The sequence below is a fragment of the Ornithorhynchus anatinus genome, chromosome 7, assembly GCF_004115215.2.
Source record: "Ornithorhynchus anatinus isolate Pmale09 chromosome 7, mOrnAna1.pri.v4, whole genome shotgun sequence".
NCBI classification, from domain to species: Eukaryota; Metazoa; Chordata; class Mammalia; order Monotremata; family Ornithorhynchidae; genus Ornithorhynchus; species Ornithorhynchus anatinus.
Genome location: NC_041734.1, coordinates 57,447,599 through 57,464,253, shown reverse-complemented (window position 1 = coordinate 57,464,253; position 16,655 = coordinate 57,447,599). Strand labels below are relative to the sequence as shown.

Genomic DNA, 16,655 nt, shown 5'->3' with positions numbered 1-16,655 from the left:
ACCAAAGTTCTAATCCCAGCTCCTCCACTGGTCTGCTGTGCGACAATGGGCAAATCGCTTAACTGCTCTGTGCCTCAGTTTTCTCATCTGTAAAATGGGTATTAACACCACGAGCACCCATGTAGGTCACGGACTGTGTCCAACCTGATTAGTTTGCATCTGCCTCAGTGCTTAGTACGGGTCTGGGCTGGTACGACCAGAATTAGCTTGGACGTGGCCCTGCAGAGACTGTATCCGACCTCATTAACTTATATCTACCCCAGCACTTAGAAGAGTGCTTGACCCATAATAAGCACTTTATAATAATAATAATTATGGTATTTGTTAAGCGCTTACTATGTGCCAGGCACTGTACTAACCCCTGGGGTGGATACAAGCAAATATCATAAAAAAATGGCAAGCTTGCCAGGGTAGGGGTTCCTGGAAACCGGTGAGAGGCTGGGCTGCAGGGTCAGAGGCTTGGGTTTCCTCTAAGTCACTGAGACCCCCATCCCTTGACCTATAATCTCACTACCTGTCCCAGACTCCCTGTCCCTTCCACTGCAGCTGGGCCGGGGGTGGTGCTGGGAACGTATGGAAGCCTTTCTGAGAAGGCAGTAGAGATGCCCTTTCTGAGAGCCTTGGACCAGCCCTGATCCCCAACATCAAGCACCTGATCTCATCAGATCCAGCCGAAGGAGCTGAAGTTTAATCTTGGAAATAGACTAGTTTTTGGAGAAGAAAATGGGGGCAGAAGGTTAGTTCCCAGACCACTGCCCGGAACTTTCAGGTCTTTGGTTAAAGAGTTGGAATAGAGACCTTTGGTTCTAGGGGCTTTTTTCCCTCCCTTTTCCTTTCGGGTTGTGCAGTGGCTGAAAATTGAAGTTAAGTAGTGGCAGAGGCTGACAAGGAAGGCAGAGAGATGCATACTAAAATACAGAGAGACAAAGACTAAAATATAGAGAAAAGCAGGCAGAAGAGGTCAAAGACAGTAGAAAGGGGCAGAAAGACTGAAAGAGACAGACAGGGTTAGAGAGGTTGACAGAGACAGAAACAGAGGTGGAGAAAGAAAGAGAGACAGTGAGAAGCATTCAGGAAATGAGAGGTTCAGGCAGGCTGGCCAGAGACAGAAAAGAATAGATGATGTTGATTGATTGATTTCTTGAGTTTTCCCCTTCCAATAGCCCAAGGCCAGTCAGCCCAAAGAAAGGCAGGGGGTGGGAAGGAGCGAAAGAGAAAGGTTTGGGAAGTGACAAAGGAAAGAATGGATTTGAGTGGTGGTGATGTTAACTTTCTCCTGCCTTAGATACCGAGGTAGGGGGCTGGGGAGGTTGGGGAAGTGGGGGCCTCTCTTGGGTAGAGTAACAATCTTACTAACCTTGATCAGCTGAACTCCCGCTGCTTCCTAATGGAATTTGTCCCTTTGGTAATCTAGAATTATGTTCCAGCTGAGATAGAGAGTGGGAAGTTTTCACTTTAATATTGCAGGGTAATTAATTTGTATTAGGGCTTAATTAAACTTTGTATCTGAATTTAAGCTTTACAAACTGCCCACACTGTACAGTGAATCACCTCATTCCTTTCTGCCAGGAGAGAGGAGGAGCTGAGCTTCAACCTCTTGACCCATTCCACACCCCCTGATGAAGCATTTGAGTGGGAAGCCATTTGGCACCTCTGACCCAGCCCCTCTCGACTCCCTCCCCACCCAGGCCAACACGAGGGTCTCATCAGTCAGACAGGTGAAATTGGTGGTGTGGGAAGTGGACTAGACACTTCATCTTTCCCTGAACAAAGATGCTAACCTAGCAAGTCTTGTCCTGTTGATTGTTGGTCAATCAATCAATTGTATTTATTGAGCACTTACTATGTGCAAAGCACTGTATTAAGTGCTTGGAAGAGTACAGTACAATGGAATTAGCAGACATGTTCACCACCCATAACAAGTTTACAGTGTAGAGGGGGAGGCAGACATTGATATGAATATATAAGTGATTTGTATTATATAATTTAAAGATATGTACCTAAATACTGTACTCCTCTCAGGGTCACACCTGAAGAGTTTCCAGTACTCTACCAGTCACGGCTATAGGAGGGAGAGTCAAGCAGAGGCCTATCCATTCCATTCCTAGTTTGGCCAGTGGCTAGTGAGTGGAAAGCAATCTGTTACAAGTCAAAACTCCCCTGTGCTGGGCAGCAGCAGCATGAGAGAGAGTTGAGGGCAGAGACTGTTTTACTGCATGAAAGGAGGCAATGGTAAATCGCTTCTGTATTTTTACCAAGAAAACTCTATGGGAACACTACCAGAACAATTGCAGGTGGAAGTGGGTGCATCTGGGAGAGATGTGCCTATGGCATCACTATGGGTCGGACACAACTCGACAGCATAAGACAACAACAACAACATAAGTGCTTTAGGTTTGGGGCTGTGGCGAATACCAAGTGTCCAAAGGTCACAGATTGAAGTACATAGATGATGCAGAAGAGAGAGCGAGCAGGGGAAAAGAGGAAGACCTCTTGAGGAGATGTGACCTTAATAATGCTCTGAAGGTGGAGAACAATACTTGGTATTTACACATCTGGCCTCTGGGTACTGGGGTAGATACAAAAAAATCAGGTTGTCCTACGTGGGGCTCACAGTCTTAATCCCCATTTTACAGATGAGGTAACTGAGGCCCAGGGAAGTGAAATGGCTTGCCCAAGGTCACACTGCAGACAAGTGGCAGAGCTGGGATTAGAACCCACGTCCTCAGACTCCCAAGCCCGGGCTCTTTCCACTAAGCCACCCTGGAATGTGTCTGTTGTTGTACTGTACTCTCCCAAGCGCTTAGTACAGTACTTTGCACACAGTAAGTGCTCAATCAATACAATTGAATGAATGAACTGTCTGTGCAAATGTGCTGCATACATGCTTGTGGAATGGGGGTGGAGGGTACAGCGTAGGACTACAGCTCCCCCATTTGAAGACCTGAAACGGGCCTCAAGTTTCAAGCTGAGTCCAGGCTCTGCCATTCCAGTCTGACTTCAGACGGAGGATGAACCTGGCTCTTCATTGCCTGAAAAGTTTCCCTGACACCTAACTTCAATCCCTCTTGTGCAATTGAGCCTACTGTCCTCCTGAACCTCCCTCTGAGGAGCTGGAAGAGCAGGATTGTAGCATGTCTCTCCTGGGATTCTTCAAAACCCAAATAGGTTTTGTCATTGAATCTCCCCTCTGGCCACAAGACCATTTCTCGTTGTCATGGAGGCTACAGCCAGGGTTGGGGGAGGCCTGGACCCCTGGGCCAGAAACAATCCAGGGGCCATCAGACCCACCCCGCGCCTGCCAACTCAACACTACCAGCAGCTGGATTCAGCCAGGGGATCACCAGGCAGCTGCTTCCGCCTGCAGGCTGGCAAAAGCCAAACCGAGAGGAAAAGCAGAACACGGTAAAAATGTCACATATTATTCCCAGGCCAGCTGATTTCAAAGGAAATGAGAGCGAGAGTTTTCTCTGCTGTCAATGGTGGAGTGGACTCAGTCTCAGTAGTAGCTGCCCTGATTGTCCCTCTCACTAACCATGCTAATAAGGATTCTGCCCTTTTGCCATTTTTGCCTGCCCTGTTTTCCTTGCCCCTTTTCTTGAAAGCAGCTGGCAGAGCCCAAACCAGGACCCTCACTCCTCTCCACCCCAGCCCACAACTGGGGAGAGGGCAGCGAGGGAAATGGAGCCACAGAGCTTTCTGCCCACTTATCCTGCCACAGCCACCTACCCTGATTCTGTCCGTGCCTCACATTCTGCCCCAGTGCTGGGGTTCTGTGCCCCTACACCTTACCTCTTACTCAGACCCTCAAGGAATCTTTGTTGTTATAGTCTACTCTGAACTTCTGAGGAGTGATCTAGCTGGTGGCACCATCATAGGCATTGTTCTTGCAGAAACAGCACTAGAGACTTCGAGGCCGCAACCCTCCTTCCATCCAGTCCTCCACCTTGTCCCCCTGGAGAGTCCCAGGCAGTCAATCAGTCAATCTTATTTATTGAGCACTTACTGTGTGCATAGCACCGTACTAAGTACTCAGGAGAGTACAATATAACAATACAATAGACACATTCCTTGACCACAATAAGCTTACACTCTAGAAGGTGGGAGACAGACACTAATATAAATAAATAAATTATGGATAAGTACATAAATGCTGAACTGGGAGGGGGTGATGAATAAAGGGAGCAAGTCAGGGTGATGCAGAAAGGAGAGGTAGAAGAGAAAAGGAGGACTTAGTCAGGAAAGGCCTGAGATGTGCCTTCAATAAAGCTTTGAAAGGGGGGAGACTGCCCCACTTTACTGGAGAGTCCCCACTCTTTCACCCCAACCTTCTCTGCTCTGCTCAAGAGTCTCATTGGGGCAGGAAGATGCCATTCCTTCTTCCCACCCTCTCCACACCCGGATGCACTCTGCAGCCAGGACAGAGTTTCTTCCCAAAAGAAACTGGGAAAGACTAATGGACTGACCTATAGAGAGTGACAGACAGACAGGGGAAAAAGCCCAAGGGAATGGGGGAGGCAGACAATAATATATTTTTTTAATGGTATTTAATTGCTTACTATGTGTCAGGAACTGCAATAAGTGCTGGGATAGATACAAGCTAATCAGGTTGGACACAGTCCAAGGCCTTCAGAGGGCTCACAGTCTTTATCCCCCTTTTACAGATGAGTGAACGGAGGCAGAGAAGTTAAGTTACTTGCCCAAGGTCACTCAGTAGACAAGTGGCAGAGCTCGGGTTAGAACTCATGTCCTTTTGACTCTCAGACCCATGCTCTGTTCACTAGGCCATGCCTCTTCTAGTATTAATTATAATGACGGTATTTGTTAAGCACTTACTATATGCTAAGTACTGTACTAAGTGCTGGGGTAGACAAAAGATCATCAGTTCAGGGGGAGAACAGCTAATGAATCCTCATTTTACAGATAAGGAATTGAGGCACAGAAAAGCTAAGTGACTTGTCCAAGGTCATATAGCAGACTAAACCACAAAGCTGAGATAAGAATGCAGGTCCTCCAACTGTCAGGCTTGTGCTCTTCCCACTAGGTCATGCTCCTTCTCAGATGGGATTAAAACTTCAAATACAGGTTTTCCCACCCTTTCCGAAGGCCACACTCAGAAAGCTGCCTTGCAGCCTGCCTGGCTTAGATGGAGTCCAGTCGCTAATGCTTTCCAGAGCTTCGGTGACTGAGCCAGGGTGTCTGGACCGAAGCAGAGGCCCTGGCCAGTCTGGTCAAGGAGACCAGAGCACTGATTTTCTCTCTGGAGCCAGGCAGTTGGGTGGGAAGCCAGGGAGCTGGTGCCTCATCTCCAGCCTTACTCTCTGCCTAACTGCTTGCCCTATACTCAAAACAAACAAAACGAGCTTACGGTCCAGAGGTGGAGACAGACATTAATATAAATAAATTACAGATATGTACATAAGTGTTACGGGGCTGGGATGGAGGATGAATAAAGGGAGCAAGTCAGGGTGATGCAGAAGGGAGTGGAAGAAGAGGAAAGGAAGGCTTAGTCAGGGAAGGCCTCTTAGAGATGTGCCTTCAACCTGCTTTGAAGGAAGGGAGAGTAACTGTCAGATATGAGGAGGGAAGGCTTTCCAGGCCAGAGGCAGGATGGGGGCAAGAGGTTGGTGGTGAGGTAGACGAGACTGAGGTACAGTGAGAAGCTTAGCATTTGAGGAGTGAAGTGGGTGGGCTGGAATGTAGTAGGAGAGTAGTAATCAATTGTATTTCCCGAGTGCTTACTGTGTGCCGAGAATTGTACCGCACTTGGGAGAGTACATTACAAGAGAGATGGTAGACACATTACCTGCTCACAAGGAGCTGAAATTCTATAGAGGTTTACAATCTTTTGGTTGCACGGGGCTAGGGTCCTCTCAGCCCCTCCCTCTTGCATGCACACTCCCAGGCTCCTATGCACATATCCCCGCCCTGAGCACGCATTTCAGCATGCCCCAGAGCAGGCAGTAGCCATGCAGGAGGCAAGAGGTACAAAATGATATTCCCAGCCCCGTTACTCCCCAGCAGCAGAGACTCTGGGACCATTTTGTGTTTTCAGCCCGGGCAACTTCAGGGTGTCCCTGGGAGGGCCTGAACTCAATAGGACAATGGCTGGGGAAACTAGGCTCTCATTACCCCTGGTTGGCCACTAACTGGCCCTCTGAGCCTCAGTTTTTATATCTATAAAATGGGGAGAATCCATTTCCTCAGTATTATTGGGGAGATCAAAAGGGTGATCCCAGTTCGGATGGAGCTTGGAGAGAAAGTATGAAGGGAAACACCAGAGATTGCTATTTTCCAAACAGAAAAAGTCAATCATAAAAAACCTGGATGCCCAAAGACAGGTGACTGAATCTGGTGATCCTGAATTTGGTGATGAAAGGGGTGGCTCTCCTCTCTCCTCTCCCAATCCCTCTCCACCTCAAAGGGCTCCAAATCCCTAAGACCATTGTCACTGTGGGGGATGAAGACATGGAATTTCAGAGCCTCCTTGGGATCTCTCTCCTGCTCAGGGCCAAATGACTAACTTGGGGCCAGAGGGAAAAAAGGAGAGAGGGGAGATCCTTGAGACCAGTCATGAAGTCCCCCTTCTCATCATCTCCCTTTCCCCTCTTCCTTCTTCTCTCTCCCCATTCCCCTCTTCCTTCTCCCCTTTCTTCCTTCTCCCTCACAGGTTGCTCCTGTGAAGGCAAAAGTGTGAACCTTCTCACTGTGGATGCCTGTTTCCTTGGTAATTTTTAGCGTTTTACCCTGGCCCCAGCAGCTTCCTCTTCCTCAGTCAATATTTAATTTAATTTAAATTCTAATGCAGACAGGAGGAGTTCAATCCACTTACAGTCAGCGGGTCTTGCAGAGGGGAGGGGTAGAAGTCCATCTGCTGGCTCTCTCTGGCCCCCAACCTTGCAGCTGCTGCATATTTATTAAGTTGTAATGAGGTCGCTTGCCTTGATCCTTTTTATTATTAAAAAAAAAAACCCTGCACTGCAATTAACCTTCCATGTTCCATAGCTGCATGCATTTGGGCCAGGGAAGCATGGCATTGGTCACAGTGCTCCTCGGAGGGGGCTTCCTGAGTCACCCCGGGGCCAATACCAGTCTTTAAACAACAGATCTTATACACATGGCTGGCTCCTCTCTTTCTCAGTTCTCAGTGTCTGCTCCCATTTTCTGCACGGGCTCTGCCTCCATTCCCAACAGCTTCTGTTCTTTCCCCTTCTCCATCAGATTGTGGAGAGTACCTGCCCGGAAGCCAGCATTCCCTGGGGATGGGAACAGGGGTCCGAGATAGGGAGAGCCTGTGCTGGGGTGGGAGTGGTGACCATGGGAAGTGTGGTAAAACCAGAAAATGGTGCAAAATGGTGATAAACTGGGGGTATTCATTTTCCAGGCATTGGTAGTGGGGCCCCTTTAAAGCAATTCAATCCACTATTAATCCTGCCCGAGCAGACCCTTAGAAAACAAAAATCCCTTTGATGATAGAACCCATTGATTACAGAGTTCAACTGGAGGCAGGAGAACCCACCCACTCAGGGACCACAGCCCTTGAGGAGGGTCTAAATCCCAGCATCCACCCTCCGGCCAAGGCAGAGGTCATCCACCCTGAAACCTCTGATGCGAAGGTCATGCTCAGACTCCATGGGTGGACAGGGTGTGGAGATGCCATCTTCTCCCTCTTTCCTCTCTCTGTCTCTGGGAGAATTTCCCCCATTTTCTCTTACTCCTCCTCCTCCTCCTCATCAGCCTCCTCCTCCTTTTCTCTTCCTCCTCCTCCTCCTTCTCCTCTTTTTTCTTTTTCTCTTCTTCCTCCCCCTTCTCCTTCTAGTCCTTCTCCTCTTTCTCCTCCTGATTCCTCCCCCTCCTCCTCTTCTTCTTCATTGTCCTCCTCTTCCTTCCCCTCTTTCCCCCTCATTTTCCTTCCTTCCTCCTCCTCCTCCTCCTCCTGGTTTTCTCCTTATGCCTCTGGCGGGGCCCATGCTGAGCAGGGTCCCAGCCAGGCTGAGGCACACATGCTGGGCATTTTAATGAGCTCCCCACATTGATGAGATGAAAATCCATCTCAGAAATATTTACAGAGCCCAAAAGGAAACCCCCGGTGGGGAATAAATTATCCCCTTTTAAAGAGCTCAGCTCAGAGGAGGCCTGCAACTTTGGGGGAAGTTTAACTTGGACTTTGGAGAGCTTTAACAGGATTATATCTAGGCTCCAGCAAGATGGGGGAGAGTTATAATGTGCTGTTTGCCTTGCTTTAGGGAATGCCTAGAGAGAATTCCCTTGCTGCTGCAGTCAATAAAGCAGCATCAGGCTCGAGGGAAAGAAGTAATTAAAGATTTTATTTGTATTTTCATAAACTTGGAACTATTCGGGGCAGAGCTGATCTGGGGAGGTGACTCAGTTTCTCCCTGGAGGCAGTGTGGAGGGGGAGCAGGTCCTACAAAGGTGCAGATGTATGCGGATGTGTGCGGATATGCACAGATGTGTGTGACTGTGTGCCGCCACCCCTGCCATGACTCTTTCACCCTGTGAGCACTGGCCGGGACAGATCTCACGGCTGGGACAGCGTTGATGATTGGTGCTGGGGACATACACCCTCCCCCCAACCCCCATCACTGCCACAAGTCCTTCCTTGGGGGATGGAGGGAATTCATTCATTTAATCCTATTTATTGAGCACTTACTGTGTGCAGAGCACTGTACTGAGCGCTTGGAAAGTACAGTTCAGCAACAGATAGAGACAATCCCTACCCAACAATGGGCTCACAGTCTAGAAGGGGGGAAACAGACAACAAAGCAAAACAAAACAAGTAAACAGGCATCAATAGCATCAATATAAATAGAATTATAGATGTATATACATCATTCATAAAATAAATAGAATAATAAATATGTGCATATACACACAAGTGCTGTGGGGCGGGGGAGGTGGGTAGAGCAGAGGGAGGGAGTCAGGGCGATGGGGAGGGAAGGAGGAGCAGAGGAAAAGGGGGGCTTAGTTGGGGAATGCCTCCTGAAGGAGGTGAGATTTCAGTAGGGCTTTGAAGGGGGGCGGGGGAAGTGTGCTAGTTTGTCAGAAACAGAGCCACTGTCTGCCCACCTGACCCCTGACATAGGTCAGGAGGGCTGAACCTGAACCGAGTCCAACCCTAACTTGCCTGTTAACCCCTTCAGTGTCCTGGCCAAAAAAACCCCATGCAGCTGGGGGTGGGAGGGTGTTTTGAGGGGAAAGACAACAGCGGGAACAGAGAGAACAAGACCCAGACAGAAACTGTGGATGGCCCACACCTGGCCTAGTGGAACCCAGCTGAACCAGCCTGGAATTCCTGGCTTCCCCACGCAGCCTGCATCCTTGGACAGCCCAGTCCCTTGCCCTCTCTGGGTCTCAGCATCCCTTGTTACAACAAGATAAGGGGAAGGATTATCCATATCTCTTCTTATGCCCCCCTTCCACACCACTCCCACCCTGAAGAGTGTGTTGGCAGGAGGGAATCAGAAGGACCTGGGTTTTAATCCCAGGTCTGCCTTTTGTCTGCTATGCTACCTTCATTCATTTATTCAATTGTATTTATTGAGCGATTACTGTGTTCAGAGCACTGTACTAAGTGCTTAAGATAATTGAGTTGGACACAGTCCCTGTCCCACACAGGGCTCACACTCTTAATCCCCATTTTACAGATGAGGGAACTGAGGCCAAGAGAAGTTATGTGATTTGCCCAAGATCACACAGCAGTCAAGTGGCAGAGCTGAAATTAGGACCCATGACCTTCTGGCTCCCAGGCCCGTGTTCTATCCACTACGCCATGCAAGCCACTTCACTACTCTGTGCCTCAGTTCCCTCATCTGTAAAACAGGGATGAAGACTGTGAAACCCATGTATAGTTTGTATCTACCTCACTGCTCAGTATAGTACCTGGCACATTGTAAGCACTTAATAAATACCAATTTTTTTTAAAAAAGTCCCTGTCCCACCCAGGGCTTACAACCTAAGTAGGAGGTAGAACAGATATTAAATCCCCATTTTACAGTTGAGGAAGCTGAGGCCCAAAGAAGTTAATAATAATAATAATAATAATGTTGGTATTTGTTAAGCGCTTACTATGTGCCGAGCACTGTTCTAAGCGCTGGGGTAGATACAGGGTAATCAGGTTGTCCCAGGTGAGGCTCACAGTTAATCCCCATTTTACAGATGAGGTAACTGAGGCACAGAGAAGTGAAGTGACTTGCCCAAGGTCACACAGCAGGTAAGTGGAAGAGCCGGGATTAGAAACCAGCTTCTCTGACTACTAGGCCAGTGATTTTTCCACTAGGCCACAATGCTTCCTAGATTGATTATTATACTTAGGGGATAGGGTAACTACTGGCCTAAACCTACCTCACCAGGACCCCTAAATCTTTGCAACTCCCTCATTGGTGCAGTCCCCAGGATTGGCTCCCCAGTTCCCTGCTCATGGAGGGGAAGAACTATGTTCACCCCACTCAAAAACCATCATCCTGAGCTTATTATTTGGCTCGTGCAGTTTGTGATCTCCACTCACTATCAGAGAGAGGCAGGCAGCCATTAGCTTGTACACTCTACTTCCTTCCCTTCTCTTATTACTCAGAAACCCGGAAGCCAGAAACCCAATCACATTTCCTTCTATTAGCAGAGCTTGGAACATCATTAGGGTTGGGCCTTCCCTGGGGAATCAGTGCCTTTTGGCTTCCTTGTTATCATCATCACCCTCATCCTCAATGTCCACAGTACTTATGTGCTCTTACTGGGTGCAGGGGATAGGAAACAAAAGAAGCAACATAACCTAGTGACAAGAGCTCAGGCTTGGGAGTCTGAGTTTGTGGGTTCTAATTCCGGCTCCGCTACTTGTCTGTTGTGTGACCTTAAGTCACTTAACTTCCCTGTGCCTCAGATGCCTCATCTGTAAAATGGGAATTGAGACTGTGAGCCCCATGTTGGACAGGAGCTGTGTCCAACTTGATTACCTTGTAACTACCCTAGCACTTATAACAGTGCTTGGCACATAGTAAATGCTAAACAAATACAATAATAATAATAATGATAATGATGTGACTGCCCTCAAAACAACACTTTTTGTGTTCCTCTCCAGATGCTGAGTTGAACCTAAGGCCGAAGCCATGGCCTGCTCCCATTTAAATTGCTCAGAGACCTTCAGGTGTGGCGACAACTTCTAGGAAGTAGGTCACCACTTCTCTCGGACATGTGTCTAGGAGAGATGGGTGCTGCCATCCAAGTGCTGGCATTTCTTTCCGGGGGCCGTGCCAGGAGCAATCTGCCTCTATCTATGTGCCTGGAGCCCTCAACTAACAGGTTAACAAAGGAATTGGGAGCAGGGGCAGAGATGGGACTAGAGGATGGGTTCAAGCTGTAGTAGAAGGGAACAGGGTGAGATATGAAGAACTTTCTATCAGTTGTCTCACCAGTGACTCCTTGCTCACGTCCTCCCTCTGGTCCAGAACTCCCTTCCACTTAATATAGGCCTTCTTCCTTCCTTCAAAGCTCCCCTAAAATCTCATGTCCTCCAGCAGCCTTCCCTGACTTAACCCCTCATTTACCCAACTATTCACCCACCTCCTTCATCACCTATGCACTTGGATCCAACCCCTTAAACCCTTCAGTGCTCACCCCTTCTGCAGCCCCACAGAACTTATAATAATAATAATAATGTTGGTATTTGTTAAGCGCTTACTCTGTGCAGAGCACTGCTGGGGGAGATACAGGGTAATCATGTTGTCCCACGTGAGGCTCACAGTTTGAATCCCTATTTTACAGATGAAGTAACAGAGGCACAGAGAAGTTAAATGACATGCCCAGAGTCACACAGCTGACAAGCGGCAGAGCTGGGATCCGAACCCATGGCCTCTGACTCCCAAGCCCATGCCCCTTCCACTGAGCCACGCTGCTTCTAACTTATTTACATATTCGTATACTCTGCCACTTCCCCCATCTGTAATTCATTTTAATGTCTGTCTCCCACACTAGAAAAGCAGCGTGGCTCAGTGAAAGAGCCCGGGCTTGGGAGTCAGAGGTCATGGGTTCGAATCCCGGCTCTGCCACTTGTCAGCTGTGTGACTGTGGGCAAGTCACGTCACTTCTCGGTGCCTCAGTTATCTCATCTGTCATATGGGGATGAAGATTGTGAGCCTCACGTGGGACAACCTGATTGCCCTATATCTGCCCCAGCACTTAGAACAGTGCTCTGCAAATAGTAAGTGCTTAACAAATACCAACATTATTATTATTAGATTGTAAAATCCATGAGGACAAGAATTGTTTTTACCAACTCTATTATATTATAATATTCTAATATTGTACTCTCCCAAGCGCTTAGTAAAGTGCTTTGCACATAGTAAGCACTCAATAAATACAACTGAATGAATGAATATTATCCTAAGTGCTTAGTTCAGTGTTCTGTACAAAATAAACACTCAATAAATACCTCAATCTCATCTCTCTTGCCACCAATCCCTTGCCCACAACCTGCCTCTGGCCTGGAACTCTCTCCCCGTCATAAACAAAAGACAATCACTCTTCCCATCTTAAAAGTCTTATTAGAAGCACATCTCCAGAGGCCTTCCCCGATTAAGCTCTCATTTCCTTTTCTCTCACTTCCTTCTGCATCACCTTTGCACTTGGATTGGTACCCTTCATTCACCTAACGCTCAACCCCATGGCACTTATGTACTTAATCCGTAATTTATTCGTATAAATGTCTGTCCCCCGTTTCTAGATTCTAAACTCCTTCTGGGCGGGGAATGTGTCTACTAACTCTGTTGTATTGTACTTACCCAAGCACCTAATACACAGTAAGGGCTCAGTAAACATGAGGGATTGACTGAATACCATCAATGACTGATTGGTTATTGCCGAATTGTACATTCCAAGTGCTTAGTACAGTGCTCTGCACATAGTAATCGCTCAATAAATACTATTGAATGAATGGATGAATGAGACTCTGCGTTAGGTCACCATGGCAGGTAGTATTCTTCTCTGAGGCTTTCAAACAAGGGGGTTTGGACTTACGCAGGGATGTGGGGTAGACAAGATAGCCATGTGCAGGGCCCTCCACCCCCCAAATCTGGGTAAAACTGACAGATTGAGCAATCTGAGTGGTCAGAGGTACAGTCTTGAAATGAGAGAATAGGAGCAGAGCCTGGTGGCAAGTAGCTGGCCTTGATGTATGCCTGAAACCTGTTCCTCCCTGCAGAGGGTCCATGATGGATTTGGAGGGACAGACTGAGGAGGCCTTTTTATGGTATTTGTTAAGGGCTTACTATGTGCCAGGCTCTGTACTAAGCACTGGGGTAGTTGCAAGGTAATCAGATTATACACAGCCCATGTGGGGCTCACAGTATTAATCCCCATTTTACAGATTAGGTAACTGAAGCTCAAAGAAGTTAAGTGACTTCTCCAAGGTCACAGGGTAGACAAGTGCTCAGGTGCTAGGTAGTAAGCACTTTGATGATTGACTGATCGATAGAGTCTCTGACATGGTCAATGTCCTCATTGATGGCTATTTATCCTCTGGGATTAGAACCCAGGTCCTTGACTCCTCTCTCACACAACCCACATATTCAATCTATCCCTAAATCCTTTCAGTTCAAACTGTACGACCTCACTAAAATCTGCCCTATTCTCTTCATCTGAACTGCTACCTCGTTAATCCAAGCACTTAAATTTATCCTGCCTTGATTACTGAATTAGCCTCTTAACTGACCTTGTTGCCTCCTGTCTCTCCCCACTCCAGATCATACTTCACTCTCCTGCCTGGATCATTTTTTTACAAAAACGTTCAGCCCATGTTTCCCTACCCTCAAGCCTTCAGTGGTTACCCACCCATCTCCACATCTAACAGAAACTCCTTACCATTGGCTTTAAAGCACACAATCACCTTGCCCACTCCTTCCTCGCCTCCCTACCCTCCTACTTTAACCTACTCCACACGCTTCACTCCTATAATGCCAATGTACTTACTGTACCTCAATCTCATCTATCTCACCCACTTCTTGCCCCTGTCCTGGAACTTCCTCCCTTTTCATATCAGACAGCTAATTACTGTCCCCACCTTCAAAGCTTTATTGAAGGCATATCTCCTCCAAGAGGCCTTCGCTGACTAAGCCCTCATTTCCTCTTTTCCCACTCCCTTTTACATCTCCCAGACCTATAGCACTTACATACATACCCATAATTTATTTATATTAATATCTGTCTCCCTCTCTAGACTGTAAGCTTAATGTGGGCAGAGAATGTGTCTGTCACATTGTTGGGCTATACTCTCCCAAGCGCTTAGTAGAATGTCCTGCACACAGTAAACACTCAAAAATATGATTGATCGATTCTGATTCTCAGGCCCATGCTCTGCTCTAGGCAACACTGCTTCTGCTCTGCCCATGGCAGGGTCATTGGCAAGTTGCTCTCTCCTCTGGGCCTTGGGCCATGAAGTTCTCTGGATCAATCTTCTCTGAGATGGGCAGCACCTGCGGGTGGTGATGAACCATCTCCTCCTGGTACCAATCCACAGAAGTGGAGAAAACCAATTAGTTGGGCCTGTGCGGCAGATGATCTGCTGTCCAGCCAGAAGTTAGGAGGACAAAGACATTTTCAGTGGCACTGTGAGTCGCCCCTGCACAGAGCAGGTGGGGCTCTGGGGATGGAGAAGCCAACCCGGTGTTCACAGTGACCCAGAGGGATTTTAATAGGATAAAAGAAAGATAACCAATGTCTGTTATCTCCATTAGAGGAACTTGTTTTTTAACAAGAGTATTAACAACCATTCAACCCAGAGCTTCCCAGATCTATCCTGGGGCACTGAGTGCCTGAGCAGATATGGGACTTGTTTTCCAAGATAACCCTAATGGGTTATTATTCTTAGAAATCAGTTCCACTTAGGTTGGAATCTGGGCCTTATTTTAAGCACCCGTGTCCCCCCATCTCTCTGGGGCTATTATTGCCGTGCCTCCCTTCTTACCCAAACTGGAAATAATTTCGGATAGTTGTGGATTGGTGACCGGATGATAAATAGCCGTGTCAGAAACTCAATCAATCAATCAATAATCAAAGTGTTTACTAGCTGGAGTCTGAGTGGAAAGCCCTGAAGGAAGTGCCTCATGCTACTCACTGCAATTGGAAGTGGCAGCCCTGTGGTTTGGGGTCATTTCCAAAGGGATATTCTCCCCACTGCACCATTACTCTTCTCAATAACCTATTCCTGATGCCCGGTGGGTCCAGAGATCCTAATGAATAATCTTGGTCTCTGAACAAGCCAAGTTGTGGGGCTCCTACAGACATAACTGCCCCAGAGGAGTTCAATCCTGACTACAGCCTGTCCTCCCTTTCAGTGTCATTTTGAGGCAGACCCCGGGGGCCTCCACCACATTTCTTTCCATGTGAACTGGTCTTAATTGGACCCAACGAGTTTCTCGTATGTTCGGTTTCAACTTAGATTCCTGCCTCTTTCAGTGACAGGCAGAACGCCACCAGGTCTTTCTCACTGTCCTGCCACTATCTCTCCCCCTTTCTCGCGTGAGCGCACACACACATACATACACACACATACACACAAATCCCACCAGGCTTGCATTCAAAAGTGGAGTGTCTGAGCTGTGACATTTGCTTCCCACCTAACTCCACGGACTTACAGAACCTGTCAGAATGGTGGACGAGCAGCTTCACGCTTAACACAACGAAAGTCACTTTCTCCCCTGCTCTTCCATCAGATGGGCAACAGAGAAGCATCAGACAATGACTCTCCCCCGCAATAAAGCCTTATTGAGGGCATATCTCTTCCAAGAGGCCTTCCCTAAGCCCCCATTTCCTCTTCTCCCACTCCCTTCTGCATTGCTCTGACTTGCTCCCTTTGTTCACGCCCCCTACCCAAGGCCCACAGCACTTATGTACATATCTGTAATTTATTTATTTATATTAATGTCTGTCTCCCCCCTTCCAGTCTGTAAGCTCGATGTGGGCAGGGAATGTCTGTTTATTGTTGTATTGTACTCTCTCTAGGGCTTAGTGTACAATGCTCTGCACACAGTAAGCATTCAATAAATACGATTGATGGAATGAATTAATACCTTTATCAAGTCACACAGGATGGACTTTTAGAAGGGTGAGAAGCAGAATTTACCCTTGTAGAAACTGCAGTGAAGTGGAATGGGGATCTTTTGGGTGTTCAGGGAGGGAGAGGGAATCCCGTGGAAGAAAGGAAAGAGGAATTATGATACTGCATCAGGAGGGGTTTAGATCAGACCCACAGGTAAATTTCAGGAAGAGGCTCTGGGGAAGCTGTGGAGAATTATCTGGTTTGCATTAATTGCTACCCTCCCTGGATCCTTCCTGGGGCCCTGCTAGCCTGAAGCACTGAGGATGACCACTCGGGCTGGAATTGACACTGCCTGCTCATAATATCGCCAGTGGCAGGTTAGCTCAGCCAGGATCAAGTGACTTCTGGCCAGTCATTTTGGGCTGGTCTTCCTCAACCTCGAAGCTGTGTGGCAGCAAACAGATGAACCCTTTGGGACTTCAAGAATCAGTTTGTCAGCCACTTCTATGTTCAGAAACCAACCCATCAGGCTTCCATTTTTGGGAGAGATCAGAGCCAGAAAGGTCCCCCTCCAATAGGGGCAGAGCAGAAATTGAAGAGGAGAACCTGG

The 16,655-nt window shown here is 47.7% G+C and overlaps 1 protein-coding gene and 1 non-coding gene across 4 annotated transcripts in view; one reads left to right on the top strand and one right to left on the bottom strand.

Moving 5' to 3' along the window:
• Positions 1–16,655, bottom strand: part of KCND3 (potassium voltage-gated channel subfamily D member 3) — a 185,152-nt gene that overhangs the window by 22,666 nt on the left and 145,831 nt on the right. The gene's annotated exons all lie outside the window — the stretch shown is intronic.
• LOC114813425 lies at positions 2,013–2,150 on the top strand. The gene has a single exon (XR_003761145.1). It is a non-coding gene; the product is annotated as a small nucleolar RNA SNORA7 (small nucleolar RNA).